The sequence below is a fragment of the Chinchilla lanigera genome, unplaced genomic scaffold (assembly GCF_000276665.1).
Source record: "Chinchilla lanigera isolate Chin_1 unplaced genomic scaffold, ChiLan1.0 scaffold00037, whole genome shotgun sequence".
Classification (NCBI taxonomy): domain Eukaryota; kingdom Metazoa; phylum Chordata; class Mammalia; order Rodentia; family Chinchillidae; genus Chinchilla; species Chinchilla lanigera.
The window spans coordinates 8,349,649-8,374,772 of NW_004955438.1; the positions used below are offsets into that span (position 1 = coordinate 8,349,649).

The following is a 25,124-nucleotide window of genomic DNA, read 5'->3' on the forward strand; positions in this document are numbered from 1 at the left end:
CTGAGGAGCTGCGTTTCTTTCCCGCCTATTTACTGGCTGACACGGGAGCTTTGCGCTGCTTAGATGTGCAGGGACCCATGCTTGCTTGTGCCTTACCGCTCAGGGCTCCCGAATAATCCATTTCCATTGCTCTACTGAAAAAGCTTTTGCCAAGGTCAACAAATATCTACATTTTGATGTATATCTGTTATACACATGGCAGAAAATGATGACACAAACATTATGGCCAAAACTCTGAACATCTGATGCTGTACCCAGAAGGGGTTGCTGAGAAAGCAACCTGCTTCCTTTTAGATGCTATAATTTTAGAGACAGAAAGTGGAAGCACTGGTAATTCCATATTTGGGATGAATTTCTCAAGCAAGATCAGCCTCTACCTTCTAAAGATGAAAACACATCCTGAGAATCAAGTCAGAAGAATATGAAACATTTTTTCCACACTAACAATTTAAAATAGCTATTAGTCAAAGCTGTAAAAAATAAAAACATAGGCGAGCAATACATTAGGTATATATTTTTAATGTGTAAGGCAGAGTGTTAATATTTACATAAAGAAGTCTTCAGGAAAATTTTAAAAGATAAAAAGAAGGTCAATTCAAGCATGGGTAAAACATATAAATGAACCGTTAATGAACAAAAGCAAAAAAGATCCTTGTTCAGACGCACTATTTAAAAAGGCAAGATAAATAAAGTAGGATGTCAAGGTTTGCTTATTACATTGGCAGAGATTTTTAAATCTTTAAAATTTATGTAAAAAAGTGTGGAATGAAGTGTCTCACGGCAAGAGGGAATGGAAACCTCATAATTGAACATTTGAAATATACACTAAAAGCACTAAAATTATCCATTTCCTTTAATATCAAAATTTCTTTTCTGGGAATTTATCCTAAGTAAATTAATTATAAATGTACACAAATAGAAAAGGGGAAGGATGTTTGCCGTAGGACAATTTTCCACAGCTGTTGGCCACCCAGGCCGCTGGGCTTGCCGACAGACTGTGCACCGCTAATTTAAGGCAGATCCTGACTTGGGGAAGGTAGGTCCTTCTGTAACTGGGACTGCACCTTCCTTCACGTGTGACCCCAGCTTGCCTGCTTCCTGCTGCCCACAGACACCATGACTGCCACGTGCACCTGCTGGAACTAGTCTCCTCCAGAACAGGAGGAAAAGGGATGCCCCACTCCACCATATGGCTATTGGGCTTCCATCTCATTCAGGTCACGGCTAAAGGCTCTGTGACTAACCAATGTGTCTAGAGACTACTGAGAAAAACTCTTTCTCACAATGCCTGTCAAAGCTGCAAGCCTGTCTCATTGTCTGTACCCATGTAACTTTTAGCCTCACGATGCTATGAACACCCTCTATCCTATTGTACACCTTCCACTTCCTTTCCTTACAAATCACCTCACTGGGATGGCAGAAAACTTCCCACTTAATCAAAAAACACCTCTACACCTTCCCCCTCCCTACTTCAACTAAAACAGATTCTCTGAATCTGCAATGATGGCCTTGGATTTTATACAAGAGAAGTTGGCCTGTCTCCCAAATCTAATCTACTCTGGATTCAGAGGTGTTATGTGGATTATAGTCCTTCTGGTCCAGTTCCTTGTCCTTCTTCACAATAGAAAAATTCTACCTGTTGTGATTTATGTTCTGTATAAACTCCAACATGGTTCTCATCTTTGGGCTCATTCATTCTCCTTTCATTATCTGGCTTCCTATCTTCTCTACCGCACCTCTGTCTATAATGACAACATAAACAGCAAAACAAATCCCTAGGTGGTCAGGTACTCACCATTCTCTCCCATGACCACCTCCTCCCAAGTTGTCCACTAGAACCCACCATGATTGGAAGTGGCTCCAACTCCACACTCCCAACATTCTTGCTGGTCATCCATTCCTGCTGAGTGTTTTTTTTTAGAACTCCCATCTGCTGATTGCTCCACATTTCCCATCCACCAGTCATTTCTTCCATACCCAAGCTCAACCCAGTCCTTCCCACCAATGACCTAAAGCTCATGATCTCTGGGATTCTTCATTATCTATGCCTGGGAAAATTCCCATCCTGGATTATTAAGCATTTTCTTCTTCAGGAAAATACTAGACTCTGGAATAGAGGCAGAGAAAGTCTTGTAACATGACATTTGCTGCATCCGTAAAATCAGAATCTCAACTTCAAACAGGACCCCAGACTGCTCAGCCATTCCATTAGATTTCCCAACACTTTCTTCTCTTCACAAAGATGCTCTCAAACGTTTTTTGCAGTTCTTTAGGCATTTTAACTCATTTATCCTCCAACTGTAAGAAAATGATCTGGAAATTTTATGAAATATATGGAGCTTAACAAATATACAGAGAGGGCAATGGGCAACTGTTTTGATTTCTACAATAAAGTACCCAAAGCTGCCTCCATCTACTCTCATTTTACTTCCATCTACTCTTCAGTAGAGACTCCCCTCCTCTTCACCAAGGTCAACCCCTCCTACGTGTTCTTTGCCACATTCACCCCAGCTCACAGGAAACTAGCCACACTAGTGATTACGGCTGCAGTAATGTCACACTTTTTCTGTATGCTGAATAACTTCTCATCGGCATTAAGGTCTATGCAAAGTCCTCTCCTCTTTACTCCATGAAAACCCTTGCCCTGTTCCCTAACCTTTCATTTTCTCTTTCTCTACAACACTACCTTTCTCACCTTGACAATTCAGCTAAGTCGCTGCTGTGCCTTCAACAGTGAACTCTGGAATGAACGGGTTGGATTTTGATTGCTCCTTTTGCCTTATGGGTGACAGTGAGTCTGTTGCTTCTTGGAGCCCCAGTTTTCTCATCTGTAGAAGAACACTGACACAGTTCCCGGCTCATAGGATATTGGAGGAATCAGTAAGACAAAGCACGTGAAGCATCAGATACATTGTCTGAGATCTGGCAAGTGTGCAGTATTATTTATAGTTTTTAGTATCAAACTTCTGGAAATAACTGTGTGCACTTGATGTCTGCATGACTTTATGTCTGTTTTGCACCTCAGTGTACTGCCATATGAGTTCTACCGCAACATTTCACTGAGACTCTTCTTGTGATTTATGGTGATCATCAATTCCCTGAATGCAGGGAATGTTTTCATCTCTCATCTAATTTGATCTCTCAGCAGTTTTGCAAAAAATTTTCTCTTTTTTTTTTTTCTAAAAAAATTTTCAGATTGACCTTAAACTCACTATGTAGCCCAAGCTGATCTTGAATGCTCAAAGATCTTACTGTCTCAGCCTCCTGAGTACTGGAATTACAGATATGCACCATCCTATCTGCCTTTTATTTTAATATTTGTTTGACTTGCTACCTTTGATATCTAACTCTGTTCTTCAATACTCTTAACAGATATGGGTATGTTATTTTAAATATGATTTTTTATTTCACTTCCCTAGTAAGAACTTTTGACTGTATAAAATAATTATTGTGATAGGCTTAAACATCATGAGGTATTGTATTCTTCTTTTAAAATACAAAGTAAAGCCTCTCAGGTTTGAGAATGTGGCTCAGGGGCAGATTTCTTGTCTGTCATGCGCAAGGCCCTGGATTTGATCCCCAGCTCTAAAAAGAAAAAAAGAAAAACAGTATACACAAAATATAACCCCTACATCTTTTTCTTGGCTAATACTTATTCAAGTGATATTAAATTATTTATAAAATTTAAACTACACAATTAGATAAATAGTAAAAGCTGAAAAAAATCTTCCACCATCTTCCCTTAAATTTACTCTTCAACATAATTTTAGCCACTAATAGTTTTCTTTCTTGTGAATTTCTATGTTTAAAAACATCGTAGAAGTCTTTGAAGGGAAAACATCAGAACAAGAGATAGTCAACTCTTAAACCCTTCAGATTCTGAAGCATTAAGCCTAAAGCCAGACGCCCAGATAAATAGCATCTGCACTTTCAGGGCACTCTGACCATGGGAACATTTGGGAGTCCGACAGAGCTGAACCTATTTCTGACGTGCAGTGCTACCTGATAAACCATCGCAAAAGGTAGTGACCCATCAGCACCTGTTTGTTTGTTCACAATGATGTGTGTGTGGGCAATGTGGGCTTTGCTCAGTTGGCAGAACTGCTGGTCTAGCTGGGGTGCCTCTTGTGACCTCGTCAAGAACCTCACTTAGCATAAGATGGTCTGAGATCGCTTTGCTCACATATCTGGAGCCAAAGCTGGCCAGAGCAGGGCCCTTTACTTTGAAAGGTCTTCCACTTCAAGAAGACTAACTTTGATTTCATGTGGTGGGCCTGGGACATCAAGAGAGTAAGAGGAGAAGTTCCATGGTTTTACAAGGATGAAGATCAGAAGTAGGATCATATCTGTGGGATTCTGTTTATCAAAACATGTTGTAAAGCCGGACCAGACTCCAGAGGATGAAAGGTCTGTTTCTGGATGGGAGAGATCACAAGATAAACTGGAAAGGAACCCAAGAGGAAGGAAGGAAGGACTAAGTGTTGTGGTCAGCATTGCAAAGAAGCCATGCCAGTAACATTTGTTGGAGTAATATATTTTAAAGCATAAAACAAAATGCATAGAATCAAAAAGGAAAGCAATTATGGAAGTATACAAGTGCGTCGTTTCAACCATTAAGAAAATCCCTAGAAGCGAGTATAAAATCACTACTATAATTTCAAATTAGCAATAAGCACTGTGGAATTTTGTGCAACACAACACATTTAATGTGATATTTGCTTTATAATTTTTGTAGATGACAAATTCTCACATAGTGCTAACACTACTGCGGAATCTCGCCTGTAGTTAAAATTGCAGAAAATGTAAATTTTCACTCAGAGGTTAGAAAAACGTGAAGATACAGGTTTTCGTCCTCTCAGTCCTGGTGATGTGTAAGGATCAGATGAAGGAGCAGGTTTAGTTGCTTACGTGCTGAAATGTGTATGCCATACTCCGTAAATATTATCTGAGTACCCCTCACTCTTCTAGGTGGTGACTGACACTCAACTCTTTCATAACTACAGTCTACAAATATTATTAGTTGGGCTCAACCTATAGGGGAAGAGCAATTCCTCAATGAAAGAAAGCCAGTTCTTCTTGTACAATCTGTCTAGCAAGTGTTTGTTACCTTGCAGTAAATGACTGAATTGCTCCTGCTATTATAGCTAATATTTGAGGAATGTTCACAGCAGAGATATTTTCTAATACTATAAACAGATGCCCTTCACATTACCTAGCAAAAAGCCTCAGCATCATACCTACCAGATACCAGATAAATATTTCTTGCATGAATGAAGAGCTCCTCTTTATCTCACAGCAGTAATAGCATTATAATTTCATAAAGTAGTATTGTGGCTGTTCTTCCTTTTCTATATAAAATAATTCAAATTATTTGTCTATGTGATGATTTGGTCAACAATAAAGATAAACAAGTTGAAATATATTAAGTGGTAAAAGTTCATGTAGGCAGAGATGTTTCCCTGAATATCCTGTGATTAAACATAATGTAAGCACACCCTTTAATGATGTTTATGTGTGAGGATATATCCAAAGAGATTATTTAAATGGGTGATGTGAGCACAATACCAGTCATGAAGCCAATTTTTAAATCACCATTGGATGTAAGACTGCACTTGTTAAAATAGTAATTTTCTGTAAGGCAGTTTCTGTGTTTACCATAAAATAGAAGTAGCTTGATCTCTGATAGAAGATGAAATTGGATTTTCATCCAAACAGACAATAAATAGTAGCATGTTCATTCTCAGCAGGTCCTGCTAGTTGACCCCATTCCTATACACAATTTCTGGAGTAATAATACAAAGCCTTTTCATTATTAATCTTGCTTTTTCTCATAAGACAGCAAAGCACATTTTCTTGCATACAATCTCACCCATAGTTCTCCACTGTACTTAAAAAGCTTGACAACTTCACAAGGTAAGTGGATAGAACATGTATGAGATTAAAGTAATCAGCCTCAGTTAACTCTCAATTACAGAGTCAATCCTATCATTTAATTCAGGATTGGTAGTCTTCTCTATTGACGTGTTCCTTTTCATTCAGTCTATTTGCCATCTTTTGAATTTATCATCTTTTCTATCCCATTTAGATTCTTAGTAACACAATACATTGAATTTTGTTACTATTTTCCCATTATGTATGGTTTCAAAATTTCTCCAATTTGGTTCAGCCCTTCCTTCTGTGTCCTGACTGGTGAAATTATAGATGTGGAGATATATATATATACCATGCAATCTAGAGCATGACTTCTATACATATACGAATTCTGGCTTTTGCTGAAGTTTCTGTCCCTTGGGAACCGTTCCTTCCCAGAACCCCCCACACATAATCTGAACTTTCTTCCTGCCCTTCGGACCTCCTGTGCTCCACCGTCCTGAGTGATGCTCAGCATTTGAACACATTTGTAAGTCACAGAGAAAATGAGACTTAGTAATCGAGAGAGCTCTTTCAGATCCCTGTCCTGGGCCTCTTAGGAACTTCACTTTTATTTCCAAAAATGCCATATCTGAGGGTGAAGATGATCTTGCTTCCCCGTGAGGCCAATCCTTTCACTGCTGATCTAGATTTACAACGTCTCCAGACTTTCTGGGGATTTTTTTCCATTGGCGATGCCCTCTTTTCTGTATCTTCAATGTTTCTCTGTCTACAGGAAATTTTTCCTTGGCTGTAAATCAAATACGGTTTTTTGTTTTGTTTTGTTTTTTTTCAAAAAGAAAAGCAAAAACAGAGCCAAAAAAAAATAAGAACAAAGGAAACTACAGAATGAAATCTTTGCTCGCCTCATCCTTCTGTGGTCTGCATTAAACTTGCTCCTGTCCCATTGCCCTAATTTTCTTCTCAAACTACTCTTACTAAATTAAACAACATAGCCTTCATTCTCAACAGTTCATTATTTTCAGCCTCATCTTCCTGATCACTGGCATGGAATGCTACTAAGAACCCTGGCTCCTCCCAGTGTGCTCTCCCACTCTGTTTTCTGTTTTCATCAGCCGCTGGTTTTTGCACCTACTGCTCCGGCCTTTCCTCTTCATTGAACTCCTCTTTCTACATAGATTTATTGAATGTTCTTTTGTCCTACTGGTTCTGTTGTATCTTCGCCTGAGTTTATGGGCCATATAGACTCATGGTTTCAATTCCTGACTGATAGTGAGAAGGGTCATTGTGGTTTCTCTACTCACCTCTCTCTCTTGAGCTTCTCAAACTTACCTGAAGTTGGTGTCACAGAAACTTCAGTACCTCACTGGCTAGGTGTAATGTGTTCTCTGTCCTTGATTCCAGGCATACGCCATGCTCTTAAATTGTTTCTTTCACTCCCCCACCTCAGAAGATGGAAGTATCTCTTTTGATATTTTTTCTGCTCTTTCAACTGCCAACAAAGTTCCTTCCTACCTCTTCTCTAAAACCCATCTCATCTTCTTACCCAGTCTTGGTACTGGCTTAGTTCAAACACTGTTGTCTCTTGCTTGAGTTGTGTGGATGCTGAGTCTCCCTTGGGTTTGGTACAATTTCCAATCTTGTTATTGCTACTTTCTTATATATTATCCCATGCTGCAGTTCTGTTATAATGTTTGACGTTTACATTCTCATACACTTTTCCTCATACACATGGCTCTCTCCACCTGGAATCACTGTCCCCTTATACTTACTAGTTGGTCTTCTAAGAATTACTTATTTTTCTTTCTAGGCTCATTTAAAGCTCTACCTGCTGAGCAGGTTATGTAGTTCAATGGCAGAGCATTTGTCTAGAATGTGTGAGGCCCATGACTGAACCTTGGCACTCCAGAAAGAAAGAGAGAGACAGAGAGAGAAAGAGAAAGAGAGACAGAGAAAGGAAAGAAAGAAAGAAAAAGAAAGATGAAAAGGAAGAAGGAAGGAAGAAAGAAGGCAAATGAAAGAAAGAACAGGACTCCTCCTTGCTAAAGCTCTCCTTTGAGGAACTTACACTGTGAAACACAACTTTTGTACATAATTACTTTGGACCTCTGATTTCACATATATCACATTCACAAATCTCCTTGCAAAGGAGAGAAACTGTCTTATCAGTCCTCTTTATAATGCCTAATGCAGTGCCTGAACCATATTAAACACTCACATTACCTTGAATGAAGAAAGGAAAACAAGAGAGAGATTTGCAAGAAATATCATGAAAAAAATATGAAGCTCTTTTACATTCCAAAAATAATGACAAAAAAAGAAATGTGAGGGGGCTGGGGATTTAGCTCAGCGGCACAGCACCTGCCTGGCAAGTGCAAGGTCATGAGTTCGATTCCTGATACCGGAAAAAAAACAAAAAAAAAACAAAAAAAAAAGAAAAGAAATGTGAAAAAAAAAAAAAACAAGAGAAGGTGAAACTTTATAGCAGATTTTCTTCTTCAGCATTTTTATTAGTACATGTTTTCAGTAACTAACAATGAAATGCATTCACGGTGGCAAAGTAGTACATGTATATAACATATTATAATTCTTTTTTATTCTTTTTTTTTTTCCGGTACCAGAAATCAAACTCACAGCCTTGTGCTTGCCAGGCAGGCACTGTGCCACTGAGCTAAATCCCCAGCCCTCTTTTTGATTCTTTATTCACCTCCGTCACGCCTCCCTCCATTTCTTGGTCTCCTTCCCTCACATTTGCTACAAACCGGCCTTTATATGCTAACAGAGCCTCAAATCTTTACATTTGATCTTAATGGGTGCTGATCAGTTCTTTAGGATAAGGTGCTTTAAAAGGTTAATAAACCAGGTGTGCTGACACACACCTGTAACTCCAGCACTCAGGAGGCTGCAGCAGAAGGATACTTACAAGTTTGAGGCCAGCATGGACTCCATAGTGAGCTCAAGGCCAACCGGAACTATAAAGGGAGAACCTGTTTAAAAAACAGATTAAATAATTTTCAACTTATCTCCTATGATACTGGACACTGATAGTCACTGCTCTTTTCTTCCCAGTCACCTATGTTCCCTTTAGTCCTTCTCCTCATTTACAAAAGCTTTGTTTCCATTTTTTCCTTCTTTTCTCATCATATTTTTCTTTTCCCTTCCTTCCTTTCCCCTTCTCTCCTTCCCCTTCCCATTGAACATTTTCTTCCTATCTCACAGTATCTATCACACATTTTTGCCCTTGTATACACTTTAGATTTCTCTCACCAGATAAACAATGTGGCATTTACAAATGTGTGTGATTTCATTCACTTACAAAAATGGCATCAAGGTGCATCCATCTAGAAATGTCTCAAGCTTATCTTTCTTTATGGCAGAGTAGTACTCCATTGTATAAAAAAATGCACATCTTTATCCATTCATCAGTTGATGGGCATTTGGGTTGTTTCCAAGATTTAGTTATTACAAACTGTGCCACTATAAACATGGGTGTGCATATATCACAGAGGTATAATGCTTTTAATTCTCTCAGAAAGATAGCAAGATGAGGAATAGCTGGGTCAAATGGATCCTCTAGTCCTAGTTTTTGAGGAATCTTCACAATGATTTCCATAGTGGTTGCACAAGTGTAAACTTCTACCAACAGCAGAGAATGGTTTTTTTCCCCACAGCCCCTTCAGCATTTATTGGTTGACTTCTAGATAATAGCCATTATCTCTGGGGTAAGACGGAATCTCACTGTTCTTTTAATTTGCATTTCTCAAATGACCAATGATGTCCAACATTTTTTCATATATTTATTTTCTGTTTCTACTTCTTCATCTGAGAAGTGGACTTCAGATGCTCACTTTTGGATTGGGTCTTTAACTTTGGGGGTGGTCTATTCTTTTTGAGTTCCTTATATGTTCTAGATATTAGTCTTTTATCTGAGGATCAATTGGCAATATTTTCCCCAAACTATGGGTTGTCTCTTCACTCTGTTAGTGGTTTTTTTTGTGCTGTGCAAATGCTTTTTTAATAAGAGGAGATCCCAGATGTTGTTTACTTGTGACAGTTCCTGTGCAATCAGAGTTTTTTGCATACCATATAAAAAGTGCAGACAGCTATATCAAGCAAAGGTTAATGGACATGTAGTTCTCATCCTTGGCTCTGTAAATATGGTGTGTTACATTTATTGATTTGCATATGTTGAACCATCGTTGCATCCCTGGAATGACTCCTACTTCATCATGGTGTCTAATTTTCTTGATAATTTGCTGCATTCTGTTTCTCAGTATCTTATTGAAGATTTTTGCATCAATGTTCATTAAGTAGATTGGCCTATAGTTTTGTTTCTTTCTTAGGTCCTTCTCCTGTTTTGATATTATCAGGTTAACACTTGCCTCCAGGAATGAATTTCAAAGTGTTAATTCCCTTTAAATTTCATTAAAGAGTTTGACAAATACAAGTATTAGGTATTTTCCAAATTTCTTATAGAATTCAGCAATGAATCTGTCAGAGCCAAGGCTTTTCTTTGTTAGTATGATTATAATCAATTCTTCAATTTCATTGACTCATATTGGTTTACTTAGGATTTCTTATATCTTCTTCTTCAGCTTTGGTAATTCATACATATGTAGGAACCTATGTATCTCCTCTGCATTTTTTTCTTATTATAAAACAAGTTCTCAAAGTAGATGTAGATTATTTTCTGGATATCAACAGGATATATTGTGAGTTCACTCTTCTTACTGCTTATTGCATGCATCTGAGTCTTTTCTTTCCTTATTTGATAAGGTTACATAAGGCTTGGTTGATTTTATTCAGTCTTTCAAAGAATCAAGTATTTGATTCATTGATTCTTTGTATTGTTTTACTTGTCTCAATTTCACTAACTTCTGTTCTGATTTTAGTTTAATAGTTTCCTCTCTCATATTAGCTTTAGGCTTAACTTGTTCTTTTTGTAGAAACTTAAAGTTCAACATTAAGTTGTTTCTTTGAGCTTGCTCTGTTTTCCTGGTATGGGTATTCACTGCTGTAAATTTGCCTCATAAGACTGCTTGCATTGTGTCCTAGAAATTCAAGTATATTGTTTTAACATTATTTTTTTATTGTAGAAACTGTCTAACCTGTTTTCTAACTTCAGTTGTGGCACATCGGTTTTTCAGGAAGTTGTTATTTAATTTTCATTTGTTTATGAACAAATGTGGTTTCTTTTGCCATTGATTTCCAATTTCATTGCATTATGGTCTGATAATATGCATGGGATATTTTCAATTCTTTTGAATTTACTTAAACATGTTCTATGAGCTAATATGTCATCTATTTTGAAGAGCTCCTATGTGCAGCTGAATGTGTATTCTGATGTTCTAGGGCAGAACACTCTATAGATATGTACTATGTTAATTTGTTCAAAAGGTTGGCTCAGTTCTACTATTTCTTTTTTTGTCTAATTGTTCAATTTGTGACAGTGGTGTATTGAAATCCCCTGTTTCAATTATATTAATGCTTATTTGATTTTTCATATTCATTAACCTTTGTTTCATATACCTGTGTGCACTTTTTATATGGTATTTGCACAATCTCCTGCTTTTTCATTGACTTCAATCAATCTTATGTTGTTCTTCTTTGAATTATCTTTTTAATTTTAAAAATGAAAGAATGAAAACATATTAACAAACACATACATTTACAGAATGACACAAAAACAATACAAGCAATACAGAATTTCAGACAAGGTGATAGGAAATTAACAATTTTTGTTGTATTACATATTAACATCTTCAAATTGGTTACTCAGATAAATAAATATAGGCATGTAAGAATGATCAAACAATTAAACATTAACTGTTCCTTGCAATAAAGCAATAGAATTCAGTAGTACAACTATCTTAGCTATCCTGTGTCTACATATATGTATCTTCTCCTTCCTTTATTTCTTTTCTCTTTTTCCTCATCCCAGTTGTTTTCTCCTTTTGAGCAGTTTCCTTCCCTTTCACAATATCTATTATACTTCCTAGATTTTGTTCACTTTTTCAGTTTCTTACACTAGTGAGAAAGACGGTGTTTACACAGGCCAGTCAGATTTATTTCACTTATGGTCTCTACTTGTGTCTATTTACCGATAAAAGCCTTGAGTTTATCTTTCTTTATAGCTGACTAATATTCCATTATATAAAAATACCACAACTTTTTCATCCATTCCTCAGTTGATGGGCATTTGTGTTGCTTCCATGATTTAGCTATTACAAATTGTGCTGCTATAAATATGGATGGACATATATTTCTGTGGTATGATGTTTGCAGTCCTTTTGGAAAAATATCGGAAAGGGAAATAGCTGCATTCAATGGGACTTATAGTCTTAGTTTACTGAGTAATCTCTAAACTGATTTCCACAGTGGATTCACCAGTCTACACTCCCACCAACAGTGGAAAAGGGTTCCTTTTCCCCCAAAGCTTCACCAGCATTTGTTATTGGTTGATTTCTTAATGGTAGCCATTCTCTCTGGGGTGAGATGGAATCTCAGTGTTCTTTTAATTTGCATTGCTCGAATGACTAATGATGTTGAATGACTTTTCATATATTTATTTGCCATTTGTATTTCTTAATCTGAGAAATGTGTATTCATCTCAGATGCCCATTTTTGCATTGGATCTTTGAATTTAGGGGGCTTTTTTTTAAATTCTTTATATGTTCTAGATAGAATTCATTTGTCCAAGGGACAGTTGACTAAAAATTTTCCCAATTTCTGGGTTTTCTTTTTACTCTGCTGGTGATTTCTACCATATCAACAGAGCGAAAGACAAAAATCACATAATCATCTCAATAGGTGCAGAGGAAGCTTTTGACAAAGTCTAACATGCATTCATGATTGAAAAAACCCTACAGAAAATAGGAATAGATGGTCTTTGCCTTAATCTGATCAAAGCCATGTATGACAGACCAACAGCCAACATCATACTAAACGAACAAAGACTAAAGCTTTCACTTTAAAATCAGGAACAAGGCAAGGATGTCCAGTGTCACCACTCTTCTCTGAATTATCTAGAAGTTGCTTGATTGATTTCTAGTGGTCCCTTCCTGTTTTTAAGAAATGTTTCTTTTCATCATTTCTAACTGCAATCCTACCTTCTATGTTTGAGATTCTGTCATTACACAGGCTCATTTTGCTGTCAACACTTTTGATGGAATTTTTAATCTCCTGGATATATGTTTGAATCTGTTTTATGGATTCCATTTCTTTCCTATGCTGGGCATTCACAGTTTCCATCATTTTCCTTAGCTACTCTATTTTTTTATCACTAGCTTCTCTAGAGTCACTAAGCATATCTTTCATCATGGTCACCATCTCTTAGCTATCTGAGAAATTACTTCTGATTTGACATTTTCTAGGGTTTAGTTTATTTGCTTTGTTGTTACCACTCCAAAGAGTCCAGGTAGGTGACTTTTGGGTGAGTGACTTTTGGATTGTTTAATTCCTGGGTTGATGCTTGTAAATTGACTATGGTGAGTAGCTTTATTAATACTATTTAAAAGGAGATGACTACTTCTCAGAGGTGTCTTCCAGGTGTAGCTGGCTTTTGTGTTTTGAGTCTTTTGCAAGATCCTTCCTCTTCAATTTATTGTTGCCTACTTGGCCCAACCTTTGGTTCTTTTGCACTGGCCTATAGTCTTTTTTACTAGCCTTAAACAATCACAGTCTTAATACACCAGAAAGAACAACTGATTAGAATACTTATGTCATATTGGCTACAGTGGTACAATCAGCAGTAACTATAGCATCAAATACAGCCTAGAAAAATGACAAACTGACGTCACTATTAATTTGTCACCTTTAACAATATGAACAAGATTTGTGGTTATATAACAAAATCTAAAATGAACCAGAAAATTACATGAAGTAAATAAGCCCTCAATATGCCAATTTTATCCTCAGGGAACAAAATTTAAAAGGGATGGGGGAAAATAGAAGAAAAGGAACAGATTAAAAGCAAGGCTGAAGGACAAATGAGCATCTTTCAAACTTTGGGAAACTGGTTCAGAACACAAGAGGAAAGAGAAAAGGAAGAAATAAAAATAACAACAGAATAGAACAACAACAAAAAATGAGAAAACATGTTAATACTCATACAAAAAACAAGAAAAATAAAGAAAAAAGGAAAAACAAACAAAAAAAGAGAGAAATAAAATAAAGGGGAAAAAAGGCAAAAGTTCACTTCACTGCTGCCACTAGTAGACAATGTAGGCAGACAGAGTCCAGATCCATGTCAACCAATCCCAGCAAGCCAGCAGCAGCTTCTCAGTGGAGTAGTGGATAATCCCAGTGAGCTTGCTACCCTATTTCCACTAAAGTTCAGGATGGCCTCAATAGTCCCTGCACCCCCGTGGTCTTGAACTATTCTGGGAGCCACTAGGAAGAGCCGTAGCCATTCCCAGTCCAAAGCTCAGTTGGCCTCTCTCCAAGACGGCTCCCAACCAATTGCTTGCTTAGAAGTCACAACACGAACAATTCATCACCAGCCACTGCAGACTCCTGAAGTCCCCCACTTCATTCTACTGGTGTGCTTCTCTGGAGGGCTCTGGGGTCAGAGTCAATCAGTCCCTCTTATGCAGTGAGTCTGGGCTCAAGGAGAAAGCTTTGCCTCCCTCGCCCTCCTCCTTCTTCATTGCAGTTTCTCTCTTCACTCTCCTTATGGGCATCAGTTCTAACTTCAGATATTTCCTGGGTCTTGGGGACCCACTTCCTTCCTTCTTATCTTCCTCATTTTGCTATATTCCAGTGTCTGGACTCCAAATCTTGGAGAGGCTCTTTTCTGCTGCTCACCACACCACCATCTTTCTGGAAGTCCCAAAGTCACTGTACTTATGACAACATTTTGGATTCTATTAAATTTGAGAGGCAATGAAAATTAGTGCTCCATTTCAAAGATGAAGTGAGGAATAAAGCAGTTAATAAGTACAGTTAGGTTTATGAGAAATTTTTAAATGAGCTATAACACTGCCTCTTTACTTGTCTTTCAAAAAAAGCATTTCATTATTCAAGTGAGGGTAATGTCCCTCTTAGGATTACCCTCACTTTCATTAGTCAAATTTACAAATATATATATATATAGCCCATTCACTATATATATATATATATATATATATATATATATATATATATATATCCCATTCAACACATTATTAGTAGTAGCCATTTATCAGTTATCATGTTTCCCTCATTGATTGAGATGCATCTCTGTGTCTTGTCAGTAAAATTGGAAACCATTCCTCCAGAATATTGATCGGTTAACCTAACATTGTTTCTTTACTAGCAGCCCTCAAAAATACAAATAGTCAAAAGTTTCTATGTGTTCCATGTTCTGTTACATTTATATTCTTGTGATTAATAAATATGTATTTCTCAAAACAATATTTCTCAGGAGGCAGGCCTCTTGGTGCCAGGGAAGCAGTGCAGTGGGGAGTGCCAGCTTTTGGGCCAGCCCCTAGCAATGCAGGCGCCCCAGGAGGCAGTCCCAAGGAGCCTGGGAAGCCGCACGGTGGGATGCACCAGCCTTTGGGCCAGCCCCTAGCTGTGCAGGCACCCAGAAAATGGGCCCCCAGCACCCGGGAAGCTGCACAGCAGCACACGCTGGCAAGCACTGGCCCTCAGGCCAGCCGCCACCACGCAGTCAAGAACTATCATGGCACAGAGAAGCAATCACACAATTGGCAAGCCACACACCAGCTGCAGAGGCCCGCCCACAGACGTGGGTGAATCATCCCAACATGGAGAAACCCCTGGGAATACATACCACACAATGGGTCACTCTTGCCCCTGCCTTTGAGAACTAGAAAGGCCCAGAGTCAGCAGAGGAGCAACTGCTGAATAAGGACTCGGAGAACATGAGAATACAGACCATGCCTGAGGACTCAGACGTCTAGTTTACTGGGGTCAGGATAGCCATTCAGAAGCTGGAAAACAGAAGGACCTGGCGCAATATCTGGGGAGACCCCCTGGAAGCCATTCTTCCCCTGACAGTACAGGCTGCGGTGGAGGAGCGTGTGGAGCTCCAGAAAGGTCTGCACTGAGCTTCCTGCTGCCTGTGCTGACTACTGGGGAGAAGACACTAAGTGGTTGTGGGGCCCCAATGCGATGGGAAGCTGGAGAGAAAAAGGCTACAAAAAATGGCTTTTGCCCCAGATGGCTCACTTGAGATGTTAGTAAGAATTGCCTCCTCAGTGTTCTATAGCTGTGACGAGGAGGAGGCCAAGGAGAGAAAACAAAGAGACCGAGAAAAAGCAGCTGCTTTTGCTGCAGCACTAAGAGGAATAGACCCTAAGTCTGATTCTCAGGACACCAAGAAGAACTCAACTACTACATTCACCTGCTACCATTGTTAAAAGCCAGGTCACCTCAAGAGGAACTGTCCTAAGAAGCCCCATGGGCCATGCCCTGAATGCAAAGGAGACCACTTGCGATCAGTCTTCCCTCTGAAGCAGAGGCCCCAGAGCTCAGACCCATTCTACCAGTTAGTCCAACAGGAATGAAGGGGCCTGGGGCATACTCTGCCTTCTCCCTCTGGCCAGACTCTCATCTCCATGGAGGAGCCCTGGGTAATCATGACTATAGAGGAAAAAGAAAACAGCCTGTTGCTAGACACAGGTGCAAGTCTCTCGGTCCTTCTTTTCAATCCTGGCCTTCCTTCCAGCCGTCACACCTTAGTGAAAGGAGTCACTGGTGAGGAGGTAATACACTGTTTTTCACAACCCTTAGGCTGTAACTACTTGTCAGATCTTTCTTGCATATCTCTGTCTTCCTGAGAAACCACTTTGAAGATACCACCATGTACAACAGCCATTGATATTTTCCTACTAATCTGTCCAAAACTCTGTAATGTTTGTATTGTTCCTATGATATTTTGTAAATGGATATATGTTTATTATTATGTGTTTCCTACAACAACCATTGAGAATTGTCAATGATTATTCAACTGATCACTCATGTATAGCTCTATTTATTTTCTTTAGCAGCCACTTTGAAGATACCAAAGTATGGTACAACTATTGATAATCTCCTACCACTTTCATCTGTAACTCATTATTATGTTATTTGTCTATTTGTTTTCCTGAGAAACTATCTTGTAGATAACAATACGTAAACAACAACCACTGATAATTTCCTACCACTTTGTCTGTAATTTTGTCAGCCCCCCATTACTATGTTATCCTTCTTTTACTCTTTAAAATAATAAAAAAAAATATTTCTCAAAAATAATATTCTTAAGGCAATGTAGTATCTTGAATTGGATTCTGGCACAACAACAAAGATGTATTAGTGGAATTACTTTGGGAATCTGAATGTACCCTGTGGGTTATATAGAAATATGATAGCAATGTTAGTTTCCTAGTTCTAAGGAATGTACTATGATGATATAAGATGTTAAGGTTAAAGGAATCATGATGTGAAGTGGGTGAAGATTCCATAATATCTTAGCAACTTTTCTAGAAATCAAAGCTTGTTTTAAAATAAACAGTTTTTGAAATATGTCACACCAGCCTCATAGAGACGGTTTTATGAAATTGTCATTACAATAAAAACAAGTTAGTAAGCTTTCATACTCATTCCATATTTACAATCTGAAAATATCATCAGTTAAAACAATGACTAGCAGGATTCCAGCACAGAATCCCACCCTTTAATAAGTAAAGGTGAGTTTGTCGTTGTTTTAGTGTCACTACCTGGCCATGGTGGGGAGTGGAATGAAATGCCAGAGGAGAAAATTGATTTTTCACTCCTTCTGCTGGATAATAATGCCTAGCATCTATCTTTTAAGATCAAGGCCAGGAACTAAGACACAGCCTGGAGGGCAAAAGAAAAAAATCAAAATCAATATTATGCATTATATCCTAGCTACATATGATTCATGCTGAAGTTAATGCTGTACATATAGAATGGAGTTAGTAATATCAACTCAGAATTTTTTCTCAAGATTAGAGTGTGTAATCATTTCCCATGGAGTGAGTTTACATTTCACCCTTCCTGGGAGAGACCTGGTGCTGCTGCATTAAAACGTGTGTGTGTATATGAGTGTTTGTGCGTATTACAGAAGAAATGAAGCCAGAATCAAAGTAAACTACAGGAGATGTGAAAAATGGTTTTGTTTCATGGCTGTATCCATCTAACTGAGAAGGCAAAAGTAGTGATGACAACAGTCTGAATGACAGATATTCATCATTATGTACTTGGGCATTTGTTTAGTAAGTAAACATAGATTAAACACTAACTGTGTACTTAGAGAAAGATATTAAAAGGAAGGATATCCTATTACAGGGCATAAAAATGTACAGAAATGTATACAGAAATAAGGATTTATTTTTTATTTTCTTTATGTAATGCATAATTCTCACTGACATTAGCACCATTTAGCAATAAATAGAGAATGAAATTATACATCATTTCCATGTGTGTCCTATCTTTCACAGACTATGCTCTGTTCAAATACAGTCACATGACTCACAACCTTAATGTGGGCAGCGTGGCATCAGGAAATACTAGCTATGTTTGTGTCAGTCTTGTGTCCTAGAATGATGTCACTCTTCTCAGCATGGCTGCATTTTGGATGAGAAATAATGCATTGACAATGTCCAGATTAAGGTTTAAAAATATTGAGCACTGAATGCACTTTTTGTGTTGAAATTTTAAAAAGAAACCTGTTCTTAATACCACAATGTATAAACTTCTAGAAATATGACTGTACATTCTTACTTTGAAGGGATTATAATGCAAACCTGAAATTTTTAAATCACTGCTAATACCCACATTTACTACATGTGAGGCACTGTGTTGGGTACTTCCTCCCAGTAATACTGTGCTGCAGAGACCATTATTTACATTTTAATTTGTTACCAAGCATTTCCATTGAGACACCAAGCCTTAGTAATATGATGTAAATGACCATATATTAAATAGCTAGTAAGTGGACTTGCGGTTCAAACTAAGGCAGCATGAGACTGGAGACCACACAGATAATCACCTCTGTGAACAATGTGCTTCTCAGTTCAATACTTCAGTTAGATGCAGCATTTCTTTGTCTCTATAAAAACAAAGTTGTTCTCACTACCCAATTTCCTCCCCCTACAAAATATACTTTTACATTGTGTTTGTCCTATTTTTTTAGCTTCCCTTAATAAAGAAGTTTATATTTTTATAGGATGAAAGGCATAAAAGAGAAAGGCACAGAAGAAAATGGGAAGAAGAAGAAACTTCAGAGCTAGATGTTGCTAAAAGGTACAACAAGAAAAAGTGTACAGATAACGTGTGCCAATCTCCATCAATGTAGGGACCTGAAAATACCAAGTCAGTATTGTAAATGTTATATTGGCAAAGGGGACAGAAAAAACCAGCCCCTAGGGCCATGTAGAATAATAAGTATCTGGTGAAGTCAGTTGCACAAAATCTGTAAGAGAAGATAAGTGAAAGCCTTACCGCAAAGAGAAGTCAGAACAGCCAGACTCACTCACTAAGGCAGAGATTGGCCCTAGGGTATATGAGCATACTAATGTCCCAGGAGGCAAACATAAGCTCCATGTTCTGGGCTGGGTAGGAGTACCTTCTCCTGGACACCTCATGCTGCAGTTATGCTTTGATAGCTAAGAGTTTTTGGTTTCAGCATGCTCTATAGGTAGCAACATGTACAGATGTTCAAGTCCATTTTATAAAATGTTGTAGTATTTTTATATAACCTACATACATCTTCTTCTATGCTTTAAATCATCACTAAATTACTTGTAATAGTTTATGTCTGAGTTATGCAAATTGGTAATATACTATGTTGTTTAGAGAATAATATCAAGGGGGAGAAAATATGTACATGTTAAAGATAAAGGTATTTTTTTTCTCCAAATATTTTTAATCAACTATGATCCAGCCAGAGGATGCCAAATCTGTGGATTCAGAGGACTGAGTCTACTTGCAAAATTAGGATCTTGATACTTGACTGCATGCTTTGATGACTGTATGGTTGGTCCCACTCTACACTGCCCCAGGTCACAAGCAGGGACACAAGCTGCCTCCAGGGAAGAAGAGATATTAATCACAAATTAGTCAAAGTAATTTCAGAAGAAATGCTATTACTGTGATTTGGATCTGGACTGGCCCCTAAAAGCTTATCATGTTTTGTTTTGTTTTGTTTTTTTTTTTTGTACTGGAAATTGAACCCAGGTCCCTGTGCTTGCCAGGCAGGCACTTATGCTGCTGAGCTATCTCCCCAGCCCTGCTAAAAGCTATGTGTTGAAAGTTTTTCCCCAGTGTGGCATTATTGGTAGACTGTGAAACTTTTGTGTGTGTGTGTATGTGTGTGTGAGGAATAGAACTCAGGACCTTGCATTGCCAGGCAGGCGCTTACGCCACTGAGCTATATCCCCAGCTCCAACTATGAAACTTTTAAGATCTGGGGCATAGTGGGAAATCTCCCTGTCACTGGGTGTGTGTCTCTGATGGGGATTATGGGACCCCATTTCTCGGTCTTAGTCACTCTTCATTCTGCCCATAATGTTAACAAGTTGTCTGAGTAACGCTGCCTGTCTCACCGCAGTCCCCAAAGCACCAGTGCCAAATGCACACATATTGAAATTGCCAAACCTGGGAGTGAAAATAAACTTTGGCTCCTTATAAACTGATTGTCTCAGTTACTTGTTACAGTAATGGAAAACTATCAGCAATGAAAGGGAAAAGAATGCTTTCTGGAGAGGCCATTCCAGCAGGGTTTGCAGCTGTGAGCCTCATCTCCAGAGCTCACCGTTGTGGTCCAACCGATATTTCACATCACGGAGCAACAGTTGTCTTTCCCCTCTCCTGCCCAGGCTTATGTAATAAAGGTGCTCACTATTAAACAAATATAAAATATAATTATTACACCATCCAGAATCATTGAGAAATGATTACATAAATTTGAAAGATTTCTCACTTTACAACTCTCCTTTTCTTCCATAAAGTAAGTGTGGTGAACTGGGACTACGAACTGCCTATCCACCACGCTCACACCTGCCTTTACAGATGGAGGCACTAGTTGTGATATTCAGCGGTGGAGCCTTTAGGGGGTTATTTGCCCATTGGGGTGGAACTAATAAGACGAGCTCAGTGACATTATAGAAAGAGACAGGAGAGAATTTGCTTCCCCTCCATCCTTTCTGCCAAGAGAGGATACAAAGAAAAAACAACATTCTACAAACCACAAAACTGCTGGTCAGCAGAAATGAGATCCCTGAGCATACTGACCCTGGATGTCCATCTCCAGAAGGCTGAGAAATAGATGCTCACGATTTTAGCCATCCAGGCTATGGCATCCTTTTATAGCAGCCTAAAATGATTAAGACAGCAGGCAACCTGTGCTTGTGCACCTCTCCAGGCTACCGTGCCTACCAAGGCAAAGGCTGGTAATTCCCAGCATTGCTAAAGGCATTATGGGAAAACAGGTCCCTTCCCCTTAAAAATATGGGTTCCTTCTGAAAATGTTTTGAGTTTTGGTATGTTCTTTGTGACATTTTCCATGAAAGTACCAAAAATAAAAAATAAAACAAGCTGAAGAAAGGGAAAATGTAGTTCCAGTGCAACATAGACCCTCTCTGTCCCACAGCTCTTATTTATAGCAGCATTTGGTTGAAATCCCCTAAGTTGCTTCTCCTTCCGTGAAACTGCTTGTGAGAAGAACTCCAGGGAGAGGCTCCCAGGCACCTCAGAGCTGGCTGGGAGATCTGCACAAACAACTCCTGTTGGTGTCAAAGCCCCCATCTGGGTACCCAGTGTGGATACATCCTCTGTCTATCCGCCTAGGCTGGATATGAATGTGTGGAATTTGGAACACACATGTCAACATTTCCTATCTGAGGGAAAGGACAGCCTGTGGGATGTGACGATGATGGTGCGTGTGTGTGTGTGTGTGTGTGTGTGTGTATTTGTGTTCAGGCAAGATGAAAGAACAAAAATCCTAGTCAGTTATATCCAAATGATTTTGTCCTTCCATTACATTATCTGGATGTAGGTGCCTGTCATTTGTTAATAGAGTGCTTTGTTATTATTGCTATGATTTCAACTAGGATACACTGCACTTAAGTTCACTTAAATTCATTTCTTTTGGAATCCTATCCCACGATTAAGAATGAACAAAGGTCTTCAGAATCATGCAGACAAGGGCTCAGGTACTGAGCCTTTCCTGTTGTCAGTCAAGCCACAAGGCTTAGTGAACACCTACTATGTGTCAGGCTGGAAATCCACAGCTGTGCAAGTCTGGCTCTCAGGTACTGACTCTGCAAAGGGAGAAACAGCCCACCTGGGTAAAGGTGCACCTGAGGGGGGAGGTGGAGTCCAGAGCTCTGGAGAAAAGAGAGCTGGATTGAGCAGGGAAGATTTTGAGGCGATGACCCTTGAACAGATACCTGAAGAATTCAAAGGGGCCACACAGAACTGAGGGAGGCAGCGCTGAGTGTAAGTACTGGTGCCGGGAAGGGAAGTTCGTGAGAAGGGTGAAGAGGCCGATGAGGATGAGGAGAGGGAACAAGGAGTGCAAGGGGAAGTTAGGCCATCTTGATAACTCTCCTTCTGCTTTAATTTTCAACTAAATATAGGAATAATAGCAATGCATGATTGGTGGTATTTTAAGAGCTACAGCCAACATTTCTAAAAAGTTTATTTCATGCCCAATTCTACATAGAAGAGTCAGCTAGCTTGCAGTCGTACCCCTCTTCTGTGCCCCAGGGTCCTGGCCATGAACTGCACTTGCCAAGCTCCCTGCCTCCCCATGGCCCCCTGAGTGGCCCCAGTAGAGGCTCGAAGACAGAGCTGGGCTATTTCCTCCTACTTCTCTCCTACACTGGTGCTGCACTTCTGGCAGTAGCTGCACTTGCCCTAGAATATAGCCTCTCCCAGGAAGTCCTTCTTCCACGCTTCCAGCTCTCTTGGACTCTTTCCACGTTCTTGCCTCTGTTTGCCAGTCTGTCTTGTGGACAGCAACTGCTCTCCACCATTGTTGCCTACTTCAGGGCAGCACCATCCCTCAAGTGTTTGTTGGATTTGTTTCTTAGGCTCTCACCATCACCTTTATAGTAGTGTCGTTACAGTCTCTTCATTTGGGGGAGTTGACAAAAAGTAGAACTAGCCTATGCATTAGGTCAAATGCTTATCATTTTCTTTCTGCAGTGAGAACACTGGAAATCTGCACTTCAGTGATTTTTTTCTTTTTTCTTTTAAAGAGAATAAAAGAACCAATAAAAATGATACAGAATTTCAGAACAAGGTGATAGGAAATTAACAATGGTTATTATATTGCCTATCATTATCTTCAAAGTAGTTGCTCAGATTACCAGATACAGACATGCAAAGTGTGCAATACATTGTTATTCACCAGCCACTGTGTAGCCCAGCAGATATGCATGACTGCAACTAGAGCCAGCCCACGCACTCCAGGACAACTTCCTCCTTACAGAATCCTTAACTTCATGCACTTTGCCATCCAAGGGCTGGTTCACAGGTTCTGGAGATTAGCATATAAAGCTGAATTTTGAGGGTTTGCCTTCCAACCCACTGTCCATGCATCTTGTCCTATTTTTAGCCATCTTCATAGTCCACAGCCCTCTCTCATGTTCCAGCCTGCGCCTTTGTGCCTCCCCTTACATTTTAAACCTTTTACCCTGCCCAGATTGAGGTGTTAGAATGCTTCTGTCCATTTTTTTTTCTTCAATTATTCTAAGTCTGAGCAATTCCTTAGTATAACCCCAGGAAAATTTCTCCTGTTTTAAATATTTAATTATTTACTTATAATAGTACAGTGCTGGCAAATAAAATCAGGGCCTTTTCACTGAACTGCACCCTCAATCTTTTTTTTTTTTTTAGGATAAGAGCTCACTCACTAATCAGTAAATTACTTAGCTTGGATTTAAACTTGGAATCCTCTTACCTCAGTCTTCTAGATTGCTGGGGTTCATCTTCCTATTTCTTGATCCCAAATTGCTTTGCTTAGTAATACAAAAGGTATTCAAGATGTTTCTAGAATTTTCTAGTAAAAGAAAAAGCCTAGAGTATTATTTTATTACTACATCACCTGGAAAGTTAGAAGCATGGGGGAATCAGGGACTCTACAGCATCCCTTTATATTAACACCACTGAATATGAATATCTCACTGTATATACTACAGATCTTCGGCATAAGCTTTATTCAGGTGAAGTTCTGCAGATTCATCAGACCCAAGTTTTATATGATGAATTTTTATACATTTCATTGTAATAAAGAAAGAAAACTTCCTAAATGTGCATACATCTTTTCTGAAGTACCTACCTAATAGTCCTCATTTATTTTAAATCACTTGATTAGAGATTTGGATACTCTAGTATAGAGAAGAGAGTGATCTATTTTTTTGCATTTCTTGTTCCCCCTCCAAGGTAAAGGACACAGTTCAACTAAGGACATTTGCAAAGCTCCACTTCCATGTCCAGTAAGTGAAGGAAAGTGTCTGTCTCTCTCTCAGCTAGAAAGCTTTCATTCCACATTGACCTCTGCCTCCACGCTTTATGTCAGACTGACAAATGATGCTTTCCTTGATCAAAATGCTTTTATAAAAGTTCAAAATATTACATTGTACTCAAATTGATTTTTAAAAAAATACCTACCATCTTTAGACCAGCATTTGTAAATTACTTTAGCTTTTCTTCAAGAATTCAGAGGAGACTAAGATTGCTTGTTTCTTCTCATCTGACTTCATTTCAGACTCATGTTGTGCACAGCAGGGGTAAGGAGGCACCATAAAAGAGGAAGGGAAAATAAACCAGATGATCAGTCAGATGGCTGGGGTGGTGGTATTTGTTTTCCTTTAACCTAGTAATCCAGGTGCTAATTATTGTGCCAACCTGCCTACAGGTGGCACAAAGATAAACTGTGATCAAAGCCTAACACTGTGAATTTTAATAAATAAAAGTTATTTGTTCACAAGTTTCTTCAGGATTTCAGTCCTGGCTCTATAATGAACATTTCTAATTGTTTCTAGTGTGACATTGTCTTTTATAATTTCTGTTGAATATGCCCTCCACTTTTTCCATTTAGTTTTGTCTGTTCATCTATTCCCGGTACCACCTGTTATAAGAACTGCTACTTCTCCAGACCCCAGAAAATTGTATTCCCTGTGCAAATTTTTAAAATAACATCTCTGTAAATGCTACAGCTTCCATCAAACTGCTGGTAGCCTTCTGGGCTTAAGACACTGTCATGGTAATTTCTCTACAGAAAACGGGTTTTGAACTAA

The 25,124-nt window shown here is 38.8% G+C and overlaps 1 long non-coding RNA gene across 1 annotated transcript; it reads right to left on the reverse strand.

The window, feature by feature from the left end:
- Positions 1–14,017: 14,017 nt before the first annotated feature.
- On the reverse strand, positions 14,018–24,638 carry LOC106149174. The gene is made up of 3 exons (XR_001235166.1): positions 24,496–24,638; positions 23,786–23,884; positions 14,018–14,735 (listed from the first exon to the last, which is right to left on the reverse strand). It is a non-coding gene; the product is annotated as an uncharacterized LOC106149174 (long non-coding RNA).
- Positions 24,639–25,124: the final 486 nt, after the last annotated feature.